Source organism: Ranitomeya variabilis, chromosome 5 (genome assembly GCF_051348905.1).
Source record: "Ranitomeya variabilis isolate aRanVar5 chromosome 5, aRanVar5.hap1, whole genome shotgun sequence".
NCBI classification, from domain to species: Eukaryota; Metazoa; Chordata; class Amphibia; order Anura; family Dendrobatidae; genus Ranitomeya; species Ranitomeya variabilis.
Window position 1 is genome coordinate 362,524,555 of NC_135236.1, and position 19,614 is coordinate 362,544,168.

A 19,614-nucleotide genomic window follows, 5' to 3' on the forward strand; every position below is an offset into this window, starting at 1 on the left:
TGGACAAAGTACAATTGAAGGCTGTATTCCGAATATCCCATATACGATTGGTTCTTCTATAGACTGCAACAACAAATATGTGTTTATTGCATTGCGAGTGTAACCTGCAAAGTTTATTATGTGGGACAAACAATTAGAAAATTGAAACTGAGAATTGCAGAGCACATAGCCAACATCAATAATAAAAACATGGCATATTCTGGGGCATGTAAACATTTTGTCTTTGTTCACAACAGTGATCTGTCCCACTTTGCGTTTTTTTGGTATGGAAAAGGTGCCATGTCCTAAACGTGGTGGGTAACTGGAAAAGGGAACTTGCTCTTAGAGAAGCATATTTAATTTTACGTCTAAATACAAAGTTCCCTAATGGAATGAATTATAGAAACGATCTGTATTACATTTACTAATCGTATATGATTTTCTTAAATCACTGCTGGTTGTCAGATACTGCCGTCTGTGTGTTTTTGTCTCACCTATTTGCATTTCAAATTAATCCCTGGGCTTTCAGGATTGGTCAAAGTTTTCTTTATATGTTCATGTTTATTTCTTTTTCCTTATCCTATGACTAGGTGCATTTCTTTGTGCCAGAAACACATCAGATCTCGTGTTTTTTTCTGTTTTTTTTTTTAAACTTGAATCAATAAACGTTACCATTTTATCAGGATGGGAGGGCCGTAGTAAATCCTTTCCTTTCCCTATAGTCTATGTAGTCGCTTCATCTTAATTTAAAGATCGATCCGATTAGGTTTACAACTTCCATTTCATCGCCATCTATCTCAAATGTGGCCTGTTCATACCTGACAGTAGTCAATAGCCTTGTCGCCTTTTTATTGAGTAGCAGTTCCATAATCATCCAAAACTCCAGTAATTAGTCTCCTCATTTCCCAGACAATTACAAACTGTGAGAGAGAGCGCGAGTGACCCAGAATGGAAAATGCATGCTTAGTTTAAAAAAAATGTAATCAGTCACCGGATTCCATCATTTGACGGATCCGGTGCCATAGTGTTCCATTATAGCAAACGACGGACGGCAACGAATCCGTCTGTCTGTTTTTTCGACGGACACAAAAAAAGTTCCTTTGTCAATTTTCTCCGGCCGCTGGAAAATGAATTTGACGGATTCGGCAAAAAATGGTTGAAACGTGAGGCCATCCATTGCAATCCGTCGCTAATACAAGCCTATGAGAAAAAAACGGATCCAGCTGCAACTTTTGCCGGATCTGGTTTTCTTTAAAAATTTGCCAGATGTGCATGACGGCAAAAAGCTGATGTGTGAAAGCAGCCTTATAAAAAGAAGAGGCGAATGCTATACAATGACAGACAAAGCCCCAGCCACCCTTTTGTTCTAGATGTTGCTGCTATCTATTTTTAAATCTGTTAATTATCTCAAATGAAGTGTTAAGGTACCTTCACACAACGATTTCGTTAACGATATCGTTGCAACGTCACACTTTTGGTGACGTAGCAACGATCCCGCTTAACGATCTCGTTATGTGTGACAGCGACCAACGATCAGGCCCCTGCTGGGAGATCGTTGGTCGTAGGGAATGATCAGGACCTTTTTTTGGTCGCTGATCACCCGCTGTCATCGCTGGATTGGCGTGTGTGACGCCGATCCAGCGATGTGTTCACTTGTAACCAGGGTAAATATCGGGTTACTAAGCGCAGGGCCGCGCTTAGTAACCCAATATTTACCCTGGTTACCATTGTAAAAGTTAAAAAAAAAAAAAAACACAGTACATACTCACATTCCGATGTCTGTCACGTCCCCCGCCGTCAGCTTCCCTGCACTGACTGTCAGCGCCGGCCGTAAAGCAGAGCACAGCGGTAACGTCACCGCTGTGCTCTGCTTTACGGCCGGCGCTGACACAGTCAGTGCGGGAAGCTGACAGACATCGGAATGTGAGTATGTAATGGTTTTTTTTTTACTTTCTGGTTACCTGGGGACTTCGGCAAACAGTTTCAACGATGCCGAAGTCGTTCCCCTGATCGTTGGTCGCTGGAGAGAGCTGTCTGTGTGACAGTTCCCCAGCGACCACACAACGACTTACCAACGATCACGGCCAGGTCGTATCGCTGGTCGTGATCGTTGGTAAGTCGTTTAGTGTAACTTTACCTTTATCCTGACCGTTTTATGGAATCTTAATAAATCAGCCTGGACGCTTAATTGAAACCGCTACCCATGCCTACCTCAAAACGCAACTGACTCAGTAGAAGCCCTACATTTTTTACAATTTAATTGCAAAAAACTTAATATCCCACCATATACAGTACATAGTAAAAAAAAAAAATCAGATTCTGAAGAATCCATGTGCACAAGGGAAAATGTTGGACAACATTGGATGCTCTTGATTTACAGTCACTCGGGTGACACCAAACCAGAAATTCTGCTGTCTTCTGTGTGCCAAAGAAATCAAAATTCAGGAAAAATGGAGAAGTACACTAAGGGTATGTGTCCAAGTTCAGGATTGCATCAGGATTTGGTCAGGATTTTTCATCAGTATTTGTAAGCCAAAACCAGGAGTGGAACAATTAGAGCAAAAGTATAATAGAAACATATGCTCCACTTCTGCATTTATCACCCACTCCTGGTTTTGGCTTACAAATACTGATGAAAAATCCTGACCAAATCCTGATGCAATCCTGAACGTGGACACATACCCTAACAGCTTATCGGTGCACAGTTCAAGTTCAAAATCCTGCATCTCTGATGGTATGGGACTGTATTAGTGCCTATGGCAGGGGGTGGGGAACCTCAGATCCGCTGGCTGTTTACGGCCCTCTATTACCTTTTATCCGGCCACCGGGCAGATTCCCAGGGACTGCAATGCTTGGCCGGCAGCTGTATTTTGATGGTCAGCAGCCCTTTAATCTCTTCTTGCTCTGCGAGCATGAGCACTTAGAGTCCGCCTCCAGTAGGTTACACGTTCGCACCATTATAGTCTATAGCCCCGTCAGCACATACTTCCAAATCCAGTATTGCGTGTAATTTCGGACGCAAGTCCCGAAACGACCCTGAACGCATAACTAAATGCAAAGTGAAAGTACCCAAACAAAGAAATTAATAAAGAAACATTTGTTTCCTTTTCAAAGTCAGACAACATGACTCTGAATGGGTAAACTTATCACCTTTCCTGCCAAGATCAGGTTTTGCTGCAGAAAAAATAGCAGCAAAAACGCCCTGTGAGAACTTACCCTTATACTTTTCTGTTTATAGGTCCACACGTGGATTTTGATACAGACTATACCAAAAAGAATTGGACAAATCTTGTCTTTTACTAATCGATAAGCTAGTTTACTTTCAAATAAAACACTTGAAAATACATTTATAGTTAATTATAACTAAAACATCAAACATAATTCATAGAAAATTACAACTACATACACTGTGTGCAGAATTATCAGGCAAGTTGTATTTTAGAAGATTATTTTTATTATTGATCAACAACTATGTTCTCAATCACCCCAAAAGACTCAAATATCAAAGCTTAATATTTTTGTTGGGAGTGGTTTTTTTTTTTTAGATTTGGCTATCTTAGGAGGATATCTGTTTGTGCAGGTAACTATTACTGTGCAGAATTATTAGGCAACTTAATAAAAACCAAATATATTCCCATCTCACGTGTTTATTTTCACCAGGTAAACCAATATAACTGCACAAAATTTAGAAATAAACATTTCTGACATGCAAAAAACCCCAAAAAATGAGTGACCAATATAGCCACATTTCTTTATGATGACACTCAGCAGCCTTCCATCCATAGATTCTGTCAGTTGCTTGATCTGTTTACGATCAAAAAAACACAGTACATACTCACATTCCGATGTCTGTCACGTCCCCCGCCGTCAGCTTCCCTGCACTGACTGTCAGCGCCGGCCGTAAAGCAGAGCACAGCGGTAACGTCGTATCGCTGGTCGTGATCGTTGGTAAGTCGTTTAGTGTAACTTTACCTTTATCCTGACCGTTTTATGGAATCTTAATAAATCAGCCTGGACGCTTAATTGAAACCGCTACCCATGCCTACCTCAAAACGCAACTGACTCAGTAGAAGCCCTACATTTTTTACAATTTAATTGCAAAAAACTTAATATCCCACCATATACAGTACATAGTAAAAAAAAAAAATCAGATTCTGAAGAATCCATGTGCACAAGGGAAAATGTTGGACAACATTGGATGCTCTTGATTTACAGTCACTCGGGTGACACCAAACCAGAAATTCTGCTGTCTTCTGTGTGCCAAAGAAATCAAAATTCAGGAAAAATGGAGAAGTACACTAAGGGTATGTGTCCAAGTTCAGGATTGCATCAGGATTTGGTCAGGATTTTTCATCAGTATTTGTAAGCCAAAACCAGGAGTGGAACAATTAGAGCAAAAGTATAATAGAAACATATGCTCCACTTCTGCATTTATCACCCACTCCTGGTTTTGGCTTACAAATACTGATGAAAAATCCTGACCAAATCCTGATGCAATCCTGAACGTGGACACATACCCTAACAGCTTATCGGTGCACAGTTCAAGTTCAAAATCCTGCATCTCTGATGGTATGGGACTGTATTAGTGCCTATGGCAGGGGGTGGGGAACCTCAGATCCGCTGGCTGTTTACGGCCCTCTATTACCTTTTATCCGGCCACCGGGCAGATTCCCAGGGACTGCAATGCTTGGCCGGCAGCTGTATTTTGATGGTCAGCAGCCCTTTAATCTCTTCTTGCTCTGCGAGCATGAGCACTTAGAGTCCGCCTCCAGTAGGTTACACGTTCGCACCATTATAGTCTATAGCCCCGTCAGCACATACTTCCAAATCCAGTATTGCGTGTAATTTCGGACGCAAGTCCCGAAACGACCCTGAACGCATAACTAAATGCAAAGTGAAAGTACCCAAACAAAGAAATTAATAAAGAAACATTTGTTTCCTTTTCAAAGTCAGACAACATGACTCTGAATGGGTAAACTTATCACCTTTCCTGCCAAGATCAGGTTTTGCTGCAGAAAAAATAGCAGCAAAAACGCCCTGTGAGAACTTACCCTTATACTTTTCTGTTTATAGGTCCACACGTGGATTTTGATACAGACTATACCAAAAAGAATTGGACAAATCTTGTCTTTTACTAATCGATAAGCTAGTTTACTTTCAAATAAAACACTTGAAAATACATTTATAGTTAATTATAACTAAAACATCAAACATAATTCATAGAAAATTACAACTACATACACTGTGTGCAGAATTATCAGGCAAGTTGTATTTTAGAAGATTATTTTTATTATTGATCAACAACTATGTTCTCAATCACCCCAAAAGACTCAAATATCAAAGCTTAATATTTTTGTTGGGAGTGTTTTTTTTTTTTTAGATTTGGCTATCTTAGGAGGATATCTGTTTGTGCAGGTAACTATTACTGTGCAGAATTATTAGGCAACTTAATAAAAACCAAATATATTCCCATCTCACGTGTTTATTTTCACCAGGTAAACCAATATAACTGCACAAAATTTAGAAATAAACATTTCTGACATGCAAAAAACCCCAAAAAATGAGTGACCAATATAGCCACATTTCTTTATGATGACACTCAGCAGCCTTCCATCCATAGATTCTGTCAGTTGCTTGATCTGTTTACGATCAACATTGCGTGCAGCAGCCACCACAGCCTCTCAGACACTGTTCCGAGATGTGGACTGTTTTCCCTCCCTGTAGATCTCACATTTTATGAGGGACCACAGGTTCTCTATGGGGTTCAGATCAGGTGAACAAGGGGGCCAACGGGCCATGTCATTATTTTTTCTTCATTGAGACCTTTACTGGCCAGCCACGTTGTGGAGTAGTTGGAGGCATGTGATGGAGCATTGTCCTGCATGAAAATCATGTTTTTCCTGAACGATACCGACTTCTTCCTGTACCACTGCTTAAAAGAAGTTGTCTTCCAGAAGCTGCCAGAAGGTCTGGGAGTTGAGCTTCACTCCATCCTCAACCCGAAAAGGTCCCACAAGTTCATCTTTGATGATACCAGCCCATATCAGTACCCCACCACGACCTTGCTGGCGTCTGAGTCAAGAGTGGAGCCCTTTACAAATCCAGCCTCTGGCCCATCCATCTGGCCCATCAAGAGTCACTCATTTCATCAGTCCATAAAACCTTTGAAAAGTTAGTCTTAAGATATTTCTTGGCCCAGTCTTGACATTTTTTTCTTGTTCAAAGGTGGTCGTTTTTTAGCCTTCCTGACCTTGGCCATGTCCCTGAATATCGCACACCTTGTGCTTTTTGTTACTCCAGTAACGTTGCAGCTCTGAAATATGGCAAAACTGGTGGCAAATGGCATCTTAGCAGCTTCACGCTTGATTTTCCTCAATTCATGGGCAGTTATTTAGCACCTTTTTTGCCCAACACTCTTCTTGCGACCCTGTTGGCTATTTGCCATGAAACGCTTGATTGTTCGGTGATCACGCTTCAAAAGTTTGGCAATTTCAAGACTGCTGCATCCGTCTGCAAGACATCTCACAATTTTGGACTTTTAAGAGCCTGTCAAATCTCTCTTCTGACCAATTTTGCCAAAGGAAAGGAAGTTGCCTAATAATTAAGCACACCTTTTATAGGGTTTTGATGTCAGACAACACCCATCCTCATTACAGAGATGCACATGCACATCACCTGATTTAATTAATTGGTAGTTGGCTCTCAAGCCTGAACAGCTTGGAGTAGGACAACATGTATAAAAAGTATCATGTGATCAAAATACAACTTGCCTAATAATTCTGCACACAGTGTATAAAGAAAGGATACTGACTTACCATAATATACACTGCACTCATTTCCTGAATTAATTGTACCTGTTTACATTTGTTACCAGTATAAAAGACAGCTGTCCAAACAATCAATCACACTCCAACCTGTCCACCATGGCCAAGACCAAAGAGCTGTCTAAGGACACCAGAGACAAAATTGTAGACCTGCACAAGGCTGGGATGGGCTACAAGACAATAGGAAAGCAGCTTGGTGAGGAGGCAACAACTGTTGACACAATTATTGGAAAATGGAAGAAACACAAGATGACTGTCAATCTTCCTCGGTCTGGGGCTCTGTGCAAGATCTCGTCTCATGGGGCAAGGAGGATTCTGAGAAAGGTCAGGAATCAGTCCAGAACTACAAGGGAGAACCAGGTCACTGACCTGAAGAGAGCTGAGACCACAGTTGTAAACATTACCATTAGTAAAACTACACCGTCATGGATTAAAATCCTGCAGGGCACGCAAGGTCCCCCTCGCCACACCAGTACATGTCCAGGCCCATTGAGTTGGCCAATGATCTTCTGGATGAACCAGAGAAGGCATGGGAGAAGGTCATGTGGTCAGATGAGACCAAAATAGAACTTTTTGGTATCAACTCCAGTGATGAGCAAATAAGCTCGGATAACGTCTTATCTGAGCATGTGGGGGTGCTCGAATATTATGTTAGATTCTCTGTGGCTGCATGATTTGCAGCTGTTGGTTTAAACACATGTGGGGATTGACTATTACGTAATATCAACATGTCTTGAAGCTAACAGCCACAAATTATGCAGCCGCAGAGGCTTGAACATAATATAAGAGCACGCCCACATGCTTGGATAACACACAAGCGTGCACAGATAAGATGTTATTCGAGCATGTTCGCTCATCACTAATCAACTCCACTCACCGTGTTTGCAGGATAAGGACGAGTACAACCCCAAGAACACAGTCCCAACCGTGGAGCGTGGTGGAAACATCATACTTTGGAGGATGCTATTAAGGGAACATGACAACTGCACCGTATTGAAGGGAGGATGGATAGGGTTATGTATTGCAAGATTGTGACAAACAACCTCCTTCCCTCAGTAAGAGAAATGAAGATGGTCGTGGCTTGGGCTTCCAGCGTAACAATGACCCGAAACAAACAGCCAGGGCAACTAAGGAGTGACTCCGTAAGAAGCCTTTCAAGATCCTGGAGTGGTCTAGACAGTTTCCAGACCTGAAACCAATAGAAATCATTGGAGGTAACTGAAATTCAATGTTGCCCAGCAACAATCCTGAAACCTGAAAGATCTGGAGAAGATCTGTATGGAGGAATGGGCCAAAATCCCTTCTGCAGTGTGTGCACAGTTGGTCCAGAACTACAGGATATGTCTGACCTAATTGGAAACAAAGGATTCTGTACCAAATATTAAGTTGTTTTTCTATTATATGAAATAAGTATTTCATGCAATAAAATGCAAATTAATTATGTAAAAATCATACAATGAGATTTTTTTTTAAAGTTTCTGTCTCTCGCAGTTGAAGTGTACCTACGATAAAATTTACAGACCTCTTTCATTCTTTGTAAGTGGAAAAACTTGCAAAATTGTCAGTGTATCAAATACTTAAAGAGAACCTGTCAACCCCCCCAGGCGTTTTTAACTAAAAGAGCCACATTGTGCAGCACTAATGCTGCATTCTGTCAAGATGGGTTTTAGTTTGGGTCCCTGCAAAAGATTTTTTCGGGCATGCGCAGTTTGCGCTGCCCTTCGAACTTACAGCGCAGGTGCCGCAGCAGAACACACGGGCGACTGCAGGGTGCTGACTTCCTCAAAGTGGTCGCTGTTGCGGTTGCTGCCCTGACCACGTAAGGTCGTCTGGGAAGCGAGGGACGCACCGCGGTGGTCACTGACAAGGCAGTAAATCTGGGAGCCCCAGTGGAACGTTAATGAAGGCAGAGGAGGCGGAGCCCGGCGCGCAGAGTATTGAGTGACGGCTGTGAGGCGTTTCTGTCCGGGAGAAAAGACATACCCCCAGGTCTATTTCAAGGTATCAGGGACAAATTATAAAAGCGATTATTTCAGCATTTGCAGGGACCCAAACTAAACGAGCCACCTTGACAGAGTGCAGCATTAGTGTGGCTCTTTTAGTTAAAAATGCCTGGGGGGGTGACAGGTTCCCTTTAATTTTCCACACTGCAATTTTTACCAATATACTACAGATGCATATACAAACCCAATTCCCAAAAAGTTGGGACACTGAATAAGATGTAAAGAAAACAAGTATGCAGTAAGTTGTAAATCGTATAGCCATATTTTATTCACAACAGAGCATACACCACATATCAGAAGATAAAAAAAATAGACAATTTTCCATTTCATTTGAAATTATTAACAGATTTAAAAACAGATGGCAGAAACAAATCTCAAAAAAATTGGGACGGGCTTAGGCTATCAATGTATAACATTCCCCTCTTTTTAGAACAGTCTGCAAATGTCTGGGAAATGAGGAGCCCAATTGCTGGAGTTTTGGGAGATTATGGAACGGTTACTCAATAAAAAGACGACAAAAGATTACTACAGGACTACTGCCAGGTGCGATCAGGACAGATATGAGATGGATGCAACAAACTGGAAGTTGAAACTAAGGGTAAGTTCACACTGGGCGTTTTTGCAGTTTTTTTGTTTTTTTTTTCTGCAAAACCTGATTTCTTGGCAGGAAAGAAGCAGCGGCAAAAACGCAGGTTAAGGTGAGTTTTTGGTGCGTTTTTGTGTCTCTCTGTCCATACTAATGTCCATTGACTTTTCTGCAGAAAAAAAATGCTGCAAATAATGATACCTGCATTTTTGCATTTTTTAAACACCCATTTAAGCCAATGGGTGAAAAACGCTGCAAAAACGCTGAAAGGAGTGGCATGCTCCATGTCCAAAAAAAGCAGCAAAGCACAAAATCCTGATGACACAAAAAACCAATGTGTGTGCATGAGATTTCTAAAATCTCAGGCTTTGCTGGTACTGTAAAAAGCAGCTGAAAATTAGCATAAAAAACAGCAAAAATGCCCAGTGTGGACATACCCTTACTCAGTTTGATGATAACATAACAAGAGACGACACCGGAAGTCAATAGGAGAATGGCTATGTGCAAATCAACAACTGGACAAAGTCTTCACATCATATCACAACCAGCAGTGATCCTCAACCTACACAACCAGCTCTATCCTCTCCTACTGTATCCTCACCCATCCCCTGTAGACTGTGAACCCTCGTTTGCAGGGTCCTCTCTCCTTCTGTACCTGTTAGTGCATTGTTATTGTTCATGTTTATATTTACCCACTTTTCACACGTAAATTGCCATGGAAAATAAAAAAAACGTATAATATATATAAAGGATCATTTTACTGGCGATGAAGACACACGGCTATTTCATTGGTCTTTTCTGTGGTAAAACAGATGCAAAACCTGGACGATAAAGAACCAAGAAAGAAGAAGTATCGAAGCCTTCGAAATGTAATGCTTGAGAAGAATATTAAAAATAGTACGGATGTCAAGAAGAACAAATTAATTTTGGGGAACAAAAAAAAATATCCAGACAAGTAATTCGAAGAAAGGATCACTAAGCTACGACTTGCCTACTTTGGACACATCATACGAAAAGCTAATCACTGAAGCTGAAGAAGGACATCATAGTTGGAAGAATAAAAGAACAAGGCGAAGAGGGAGACCAGAAACCCAAAGTCTTGATATTATCAAGATAACGGTCAAGGTAAAGAAGACCCTAATGGACCTATCTAAGATAGCAAAACACCAAGGTTACAGTTTATCCGGAACCCATGACAGCACACCTGAGAGAGGTGATCCGCCCAGTCAGGACAGGAACCCTACTGAAAATAAAAGGGCGGTACCTCTCAGTCGCTTCAGTTAGTTTACAGAGCATGAGAGGCCCGCCTGGTTAGTACACATGGCAAAACCATCACCACGTCATATGAACTAAAAAACATTGAAAACTATAGTGCACACCGAAGGGGTGGGGGGAGAAATATACAGGTGTCGTCATGGGTTCCGGAAAAACCGGCTACCGGTAAGTAACCTTGGTGTTTTCCGATCCCCCCATTACAGCACATCTGAGAGACTTTTGTAGAATGAAACACCTTAGGGAGGGATCACCGCTTGCAGCACCCTTCTATCAAAGGTTACGTCATCAGAGGAGGATAGATCTAGCTGGTAGTGTTTGAAAAAAGTTGAGGGTGAGGACCAGGTAGCAGCCTTACAAATTTGATCAACTGATACCTCAGCTTTTTCTGCCCAGGAGGTAGCCACGGCTCTGGTGGAGTGAGCGTTGATGCCTTCAGGAACCGGAGTGCCACTCGCACAGTAGGATAAACTAATGGCCTCCCTGATCTATCTGGCAATGGTAATTTTAGCTACCCCGCACCCTCTTCTACTACCCTGAAAGGCTACGGAAAGGGTCTGGTCTTTCCTTCACTGACTGGTCATGGATCTGTATTGTAACATGGACCTCCTTACGTCTAACGTATGGAACTTTTGTTCCCCAAGATTCCTAGGATTATTACAGAATGATGGTAAAGTAATCTCCTGAATCCAATGGAATTTAAGGACTACCTTGGGGAGATAAGCCGGATCTGGTCTTCGAACTATTCAGTCTTCAAAAATTTGAGTATATGGAGGGCATATAGACAGGGCCTGTAAATCATCCATCCTACGTGCCAATGTTAAGGCTACCAGTAGCACTGTTTTAAGAGTAACTTTGGCGACAATTCCTGTAAAGGCTCAAAGGGGTCTCTGGTTAAGGCCTCTAAGACTAGATTCAGATCCCAGGTAGGGATTTTCGGGATAATGAACGGCCTAGATCTACTACAGGACTTTATGAACCGTGAAACTTGAACCTTAAGGGTGCTAGTTGCTAACCCGAGCTGCAACCCTGCCTGCAGAAATTCATATCCCCAACGGTTCACCCAGGAAGTCAAGAAACTTCTTCCATTTTCTACCATAGATTCTAGATGTTATAGGTTTTCTACTTTTCAATAGGGTGGAGACTAACCCTGGTGAGAATCAATCCTTGGCGCCTCAGTAATGCCCTTGCAAATTCCAGGCTGCCAGATGGAAGCCCTTCACCTGAGAGTGGCTCACTGGCCCCTGGGTAAGAAGGTCCGGAACCTCTGGCAGAATCCATGGGTTTGTTATTGACATCTGCCTTAGGCCATCGTCACACTAGGCGTATGAAAATACGGTCCGTTTTTTACGGCCATGGTTATAGGACCCCCCTGGCTAAAAACATCTGCCCCAGCCACCCCAGAAAAGGCACATCTGTAAGCCTCTCTCCTCCCACTCCCCTGTAGTGATGGGATATGGGGTAATGAAGGGCTAGTGTCACCTTGCTATTGTAAGGTGACATTAAGCCAGGTTAATAATGGAGAGGCGTCAATTATGACACCTATCCATTCACAGATGTGCCTTTTCTGGGGTGGCTGGGGGCAGATGTTTTTAGCCAGGGGGGGGCCAATAACCATGGACCCTCTCTAGGCTATTAATATCTGCCCTCCGTCACTGGCTTTCCCACTCTGGCGGAGAAAATTGCACGGGAGCCCATGCCAATTTTTTCCGGGATTTAACCGTTTAATTTAATAGCTAGAGCCCCCAAATTTTACACAGAGACACTTGTTACATTAGTAAAGAGGAATATGTAATAAAAGAAGGGATATGAGATGGTTTACTGTATGTAAACCATGTCTCATATCCTGTCGGGTTTGTGAAGGAGATAGGAAAAGCCGGCAATTGAATTACCGGCTTTTCTGCTATCTAGCGCTGAATTTAATAATATATATATATATATATATATATATATATATATATATATATATATATATATATATATATATATATATATACATATATATATATATACACACACACACACAGTGTTCCAAATTATTATGCAAATAAAATTTCCTCATATTTTCTCTAAATTACCTATCTGAATTACAGTCATTGCTATTTTCCAGTCATCTTCTATTCTAGTATAATTGCAATGTTTTGGAACAAACTGCCTATAAAAACAGTATATTTAAAAAAAAAAATAAACACTCAAAATGCATGTTCCAAATTATTATGCACAGCAGAGTTTAACATTTTTTTTTTTATTTTGAACAAAAAATATGGTCAATTGTGAAGTTATAAGCATTATCGGCTTATTACAAAATGAAATCAAACAGTTTTCAAGTGAAAACTTTATTCTAGGTGATGTTACATTTGCACATAGGACCCCTTGTTCGAAAGAAGCTTCTGAACTCTCTCGTCCATTGAATTTGTCAGTTTTTGGATGGTTTCTGCTTCAGTTGTTTTGCATGTGGACAGAATACCCTCCCAGAGCTGTTGCTTAGATGTGAACTGCCTCCCGCCATCAGACACTCCTTTTGATGATGCTCCAGAGGTTCTCAATGGGGTTGAGCTCAGGGGAAGATGGTGGCCACACCATAAGTATGTCCTCTTTTACGCCCATAGCAGCCAGAGATGCAGATGTGTTTTTTGCAGCATGAGACGGTGCATTATCATGCATGAAAATGATCTTGCTGTGGAAAGCACGGTTCTTCCTCTTGAACCATGGCAGGAAGTGTTTTTTTAGAAACTCCACATAGATTATGGAGTTCATCTTTACCCCTTCAGGGATCATAAAGGGGCCGACAATCTCTCTGCCCATGATTCCAGCCCAAAACATTACTCCACCTCCTCCTTGTTGGCGCCTTAGCCGTGTTTTCATGGGGTGTCCATCAACCAGCCATCCTCCACTCCATCCATCTGGACCATCGAGCGTTGCACGGCACTCATCGGTGAACACAACAGTTTGGAAGTCAGTCTTCATGTATCGATTGGCCCACTGGAGCCGTTTCTGCTTGTGTGCAGTGGATAGAGGTGGTCGACAGGATGGCTTACGAACAGCTGCAAACCTCTGAAGGACCCTGCATCTTGTTGTTCTGGGGACGTTGGAGGCACCAGCAGCTTCAAAAACTTGTCTGCTGCTATGACAAGGCATTTTTGCAGTTGCTCTTTTAACCTTACGCAATTGCCTGTTGGAAAGAGTCCTCAATTTTTCCTTATCAGCACGCACACGTGTGTGCTGGGAATCCGCTACATACTTCTTGATTGTGCGATGATCACGATGAAGTGTCTTGGCAATGTAGATTGTAGTCATGCCTTGACCTAAATACTCCACAATTTGTTGCTTCTCAGCAGCCGACACATCCGTTTTCTTTCCCATTTTGGCAAAAAATGTAGGCTGCTTAATAATGTGGAACAGCCTTCTTAAGTAGTCATGCCTTTATTTGGACACACCTGCCAAACTAATTTGCACAGGTATCTGCAATTGCTTTCAGTGATTATGTGTGGTGCTGTGTTGGGGGCGGGATTATGTGTGATGTGTTGGGGGGCGGGATTATGTATGGGGATGTGGTGGGGGGGCGGGATTGTGTGGTGATGTGGTGGGGGGCGGGATTATGTGTGGTAATGTGGTGGGGGGGGCGGTATTGTGTGGTGATGTGGTGCGGATTGTGTGTGGTAATGTGGTAGGGGGCGGTATTGTGTGGTGATGTGGTGCGGATTGTGTGTGGTAATGTGGTGGGGGCGGGATGATGTGCGGTGATGTGGTGGGGCGGGATTGTGTGTGGTGATGTGGTGGGGGTGGAGCTACTGTCCAGGGGGAGGGATTAGCGAGTAATCACGATGATAGATAGATATATATATATATATATATATATATATATATACATACATACATACATATACATATACACACACACACCTATTCTATGTGTACACATTTATTGTACCTATTCTATTCTGTCAGTGTGATTTTACTGTATACCGCACTGAATTACCGGCTTTTCTGTAGAACACCGGTGCGTATTTCTCACAAGTCACACGCATGGTCCGTGTGTAATCTGTAATTTTCTCGCCCCCATAGACTTTCATTGGTGGATTTTTTGAGCAATACGCTGACAAACGCAGCATGCTGCGATTTTCTACGCCCGTAACATATCGTATATTACGGATGCGTAATATACGGCAGATAGGAGCTGCCCCATAGAGAATCATTGGGCCGTGTGCAATGCGTATTTTCTGGACGTATTTTCTGCGCTCATACGTCCGTAAAACTCGCTAGTGTGACGCCAGCCTTAGAAGGGAGAACCATAGCCTCCTCAGCCAAAATGGATCTATGAGAATTATTCTCGCTTGATCCTCTCTGATCTTCCAGACTACTGTTGGAATCATCACTATCGGGGGGAACGCGCAAGCCAAAGAGAGCCTCCCGGGTATTATTAGGGCATCTACTGAAAGGAAAATGGGCCTATGCAAATGTTTGGGTACTCTTGGAGATGTGTGTGCTCAGATAACTTTGACCAAGGTTTCAGACCTTAATTAGCCTGTTACCGTTATGGTTTGTTCACTATATGTTAATGTTGTTAATGTGTGCAAGCTGTAAAGCGCTGCGGAATACGTTAGTGCTATATAAAAATAAAGATTATTATTATTATAAGATTATATCATCGCTAGGAAAGGCCAGGTGATGCAAATTTCTCAGCTTTATAAAAACCCAGCCTCATCTAATCTTGTGCAAAAAAACAAAAAAACAAAAGCAGCCATGGGTTCTTCTAAGCAACTGCCTGGCACTCTGAAAATTATAGAGGCCCACAAAGCCAGCGAAGGCTATAAGAAGACATCAAAGCGCTTTCAAGTTGCCTTTTCCTCAGTTTGAAATGTAATAAAAAAATAGCAGTTAACAGGAACAGTGGAGGATGAGATAAAGTCTGAAAGACCAAGCAAAATTTCAGTGAGCTGCTCGTAGGATTGCTAGAGGCGCAAATCAGAACCCCCACTTGACTACAAAAGACCTTCACAAAGATTTAGCACACACTGGAGTTATGTACATTGTTCTACTATTCAGAGACACCTGGATACATATAGGCCATCATGAAAGGGTCATCAGAAGAAACCTCTCCTGCGATCTCACCTTAAAATTCAGCATCAGAAATATGCAAAATATCACCTAAACAAGCCTGGTGCATTTTGGAAACAAGACCAGTGCTGTGGACAAATGAGGTTAAAATAGAACTCTTTTGGCCAAAATGAGGTATGTGTGGAGGGAAAAAAAAAGGGGCACAGAACCCATCGGACCAGAACCGGAACGGGACTGTCCCTGGGTGAGTATAATCTAACCTCTTTTTCTCATCTTTCAGGTTACATTGGGGGCTTATCTACAGCATTACAGAATGCTGTAGATGAGCTAAGCCCACCGGCATCAGGGGCTTAACTTCCATTTTGGGGGTGACAGGTTCCCTTTATACATGGAGGTGGATCAATCATGCTTTGGGGTTGTGTTGCAGACAATGGCACAGGGAACATTTCACAGCTACAGGAAAGAATGGATTCAATGACATTTCAACAAATTCTGGATGCAAACATAAGACCATCTGTAACAAAAAAAAAAAAAAGCTGACTTTTACAAATGGATAATGATCCTAAACACATGTCAAAATCCACAACAGACTACCTCAAGGGGCAAGCTGAAGGTTTTGCAATGGGCCTCACAGTCCCCCGATCTGAACATCATTGAAAATCTGTGGCTAGATCTCAAAATAGCAGTGCATGCAAAACAACCCAGGAATCTACAGAACTGGAAGAATTTTCCAATGAAGAATGGTTGAGGGTATGACCCCCTGACGAAGGCAGACGCCGAAACGCGCGTCGGGGTCCGGCACATCCCTGGGACATATTCACCATATAGCAGGTAACACTCATGGCTGTTTTTGCTCCATTACAGTAGCACTCCAGTCTGTTTTGGCACTTGCCACTATGCTGCTTCCTATCTATCTGGCTTCTTGATACTCTTGGCCCTCATTCTGTTTGCTAATAAGTACCGGTCACTATTGGCTCTACACTCATTTGGCCTTCTGGTTACTTTAGCCAGCTCATTGTTTACATACACCTTTGCACATGCACTTTATGATATATTAATATTTTCATCTGTGTTTTCATGCTGCTTTATGGCCCCTTTAAACGATGTATTAACCCGTATATTCATCATCATACGTTATTTCAGTTATTTTGTACTATTTATATGTCCCTGGTTTTGTGCTGCTTTGGTATTTTTCCCACCGATCCACTGTTTATTTATAAATAAATATTGTTATTTCACACTTTTTGGACTTTTATGTCTGGGTTTTCTTTGTTTTGCTATATAAATTCCGGATCTGTCCATCACTTCCCTCCATTGGTGCACATTGGTTGATATATATATGTATGTGTCCTCCTTTGCATTTTGTGCATTGTGCCTTGAGGTTTGTTTATTTATGTGCACACTTTGCGGATTTGCCTGCGGATCCGCAGCTGCGGACTCGCAGCAGTTTTCCATGTGTTGTACAGTACCGTGTAAACCTACGGAAAACTAAATCCGCAGTGCACATGCTGCGGAAAATATAGCGCGGAAACCCTGCAGTTTCTTTTCCGCAGCATATCAATTCTTTGTGCGGATTCAGCATTTTACACCTACTCCTCAATAGGAATCTACAGGTGTTAAAACGCGGGTGAAATCCGCACAAAACAACGCTGCTCATCTGCGGATTTTTCAAACACTGAGCAGAAAACTCTGCAGAGAAATCCACAACGTCGGCACATAGCCTGAAGATCCCTCAAACTAGAATTGAAAGATTATTGGCTGGTTACAAAAAGCATTTACAATCTATAATACTTTCAAAACGGGGGTACTACTAATGCTGGGTGCCCAAACTTTTGCATTGGCCCATTTTCCTTTTTGTAATTTTAAAAATGTAAAAAATGAAAATACATTTTTTTACCTAAAATACAAAGGAAATTTGTCATCTTTAACTTTAGGCCTTTTAGAAATAATTTCATCTGCAACTTGCTTAACTGCTCAAAATAATGTTACCAGGGGTATCCAAATGTTTACCTGCCGCTGTAAATAGTACTGACTTACCGTAACAAAACTGGTACTACTATACAACAGAACATATAACTAGTACTGACTTACTGTAATAACTAGTACTACTAAACTAGAGACAAATAGTACTCTCATACCGTCATATAACTTGCAATACTATAAGGCTATGTGTGCAAGTTGTGTATTTGCTTGCATTGATTTCCGCAAGGTTTCTGCCTCTCTTGGCAGCAAAAACGATGCGGAAAAATATGCTGCGTTTTTGGCGCATTTTTGCATGCGTTTTTTCCCTGTGTATTCAATGGGTCAACATGATGCAGAAAAAAAAAAAAAAAAAAAACACTGCAGATACGGCCAGAACTTTACTGATCATGTGCACAGCACTTCAGGACTGTCATTGAATTACCGTGCGTAAGTATTCCATTGCATTTTTGGACCATTTATGCGTGGAAAAATGCATCAAATACACAACATGCGCACACAGCCTAATACAGAGCATATAAATAGTACTGACTTACCATAATATAACTGGTTCTACTATGCCACAGACCGCGCAAATAGTACTGACATACCATAATATAGATGCATATAAGAATACTGACTTACCGGGATGTAACTGGTCCAATTATACTAGATATAAATAGTAATAAATCACCATAATGTAACATACTTAATAAACTATAACTGGTACTAGTATACTCCGGACAAAGCCTGACTTACGGTAATAACTAGTACTACTATAAGAATACAGATATACAGTATATATATATATACACACACACTTCTAGTAGTCCAGACTTCCTACATCCCGCAGGTGAGGCCATGCAGCCAGGTAGCCCGCTCCACACGCCCCCAGTACCAGAGCTGCCAGCACTTCCCCCGGTGGTGCCAGCTCTTCCCCCGGTGGTGCCAGCACTTCCCCCGGTGGTGCCAGCACTTCCCCCGGTGGTGCCAGCACTTCCCCCGGTGGTGCCAGCACTTCCCCCGGTGGTGCCAGCACTTCCCCCGGTGGTGCCAGCACTTCCCCCGGTGGTGCCAGCACTTCCCCCGGTGGTGCCACCTCGGCCACATGCACACCATGCGGCTCCCGCACCGCTCGTCCCATTTTATTCCAGCTACAATTAATTTCCCAGCAGCACAAACAAGCTCTGCCCAAAATGGAGCGGATGGCGGATTTCCATTTTATGAGGAAACTTTGCGGAGCTCGGACGTCGCCTTCTGCCTGGAGGACCGCGAATGGCCATGGTGGATGTTCCCTCTCCCCCCAAATTTGCTGTTTAACCCCTTCCTTTTAAAGGGGCCTCTGCTGTGAGCGCAGCGTGCACGGGGCAGCGGAGCCGCCGCTGGGACAGGAGAGGATGCTACAATCCGCTGAATCACGGCTGCCCGCTCCGGGACAGTCCTCATTTACCTCTTTGTTGTTTCCGGGGTGTCTGCAGCTTCCCGGGAGTGTGAGCAGCCTCATCTACATCCGAGGAGGGGGCACGGAGGACGGTCGTACGAGCAGTGCCCGAGATCCGCCTCCTCCCGCAGCTGTCTCGCACACACGCACAGTCACCGCTGTCAGAGGCGGCGGCGGGCGGTCCGGGGCGCGCCGGCAGCCATCTTGCATTTACCCACGAACTTCGACCCCGAATACACAGTTACGAGTGTGCGGTGGACGCGCCTAACGTCACTACATCACACAACGGTACAATGCGCGCTCCCGACACATGCAACAGCCAGCCCTGTCGAGAGGGAGCGCTGGTGACTGCTGAGCAGTGTGAGCACAGCTAGTGTAGCACCTGACTAGAAGTGACCGCTCATTGTAGTCTATAGCACGTCACACGGCGAGCTCTCCTCAGGCTGCTCTGTAGTGAGGCATGGCGGCGGGCTCCCCTCAGGCTGCTCTGTA

The 19,614-nt window shown here is 42.8% G+C and overlaps 1 protein-coding gene across 1 annotated transcript in view; it reads right to left on the minus strand.

The window, feature by feature from the left end:
• Positions 1 to 19,351, minus strand: part of LOC143776016 (transcriptional regulator QRICH1-like) — a 76,768-nt gene extending 57,417 nt beyond the window's left edge. Inside the window, exon 1 of the mRNA XM_077264895.1 lies at positions 19,132 to 19,351. The gene's annotated coding sequence lies outside the window, so the exon portion shown is untranslated. The remainder of the gene's footprint in view (positions 1 to 19,131) is intronic.
• Between the last annotated feature and the right edge of the window lie 263 nt (positions 19,352 to 19,614).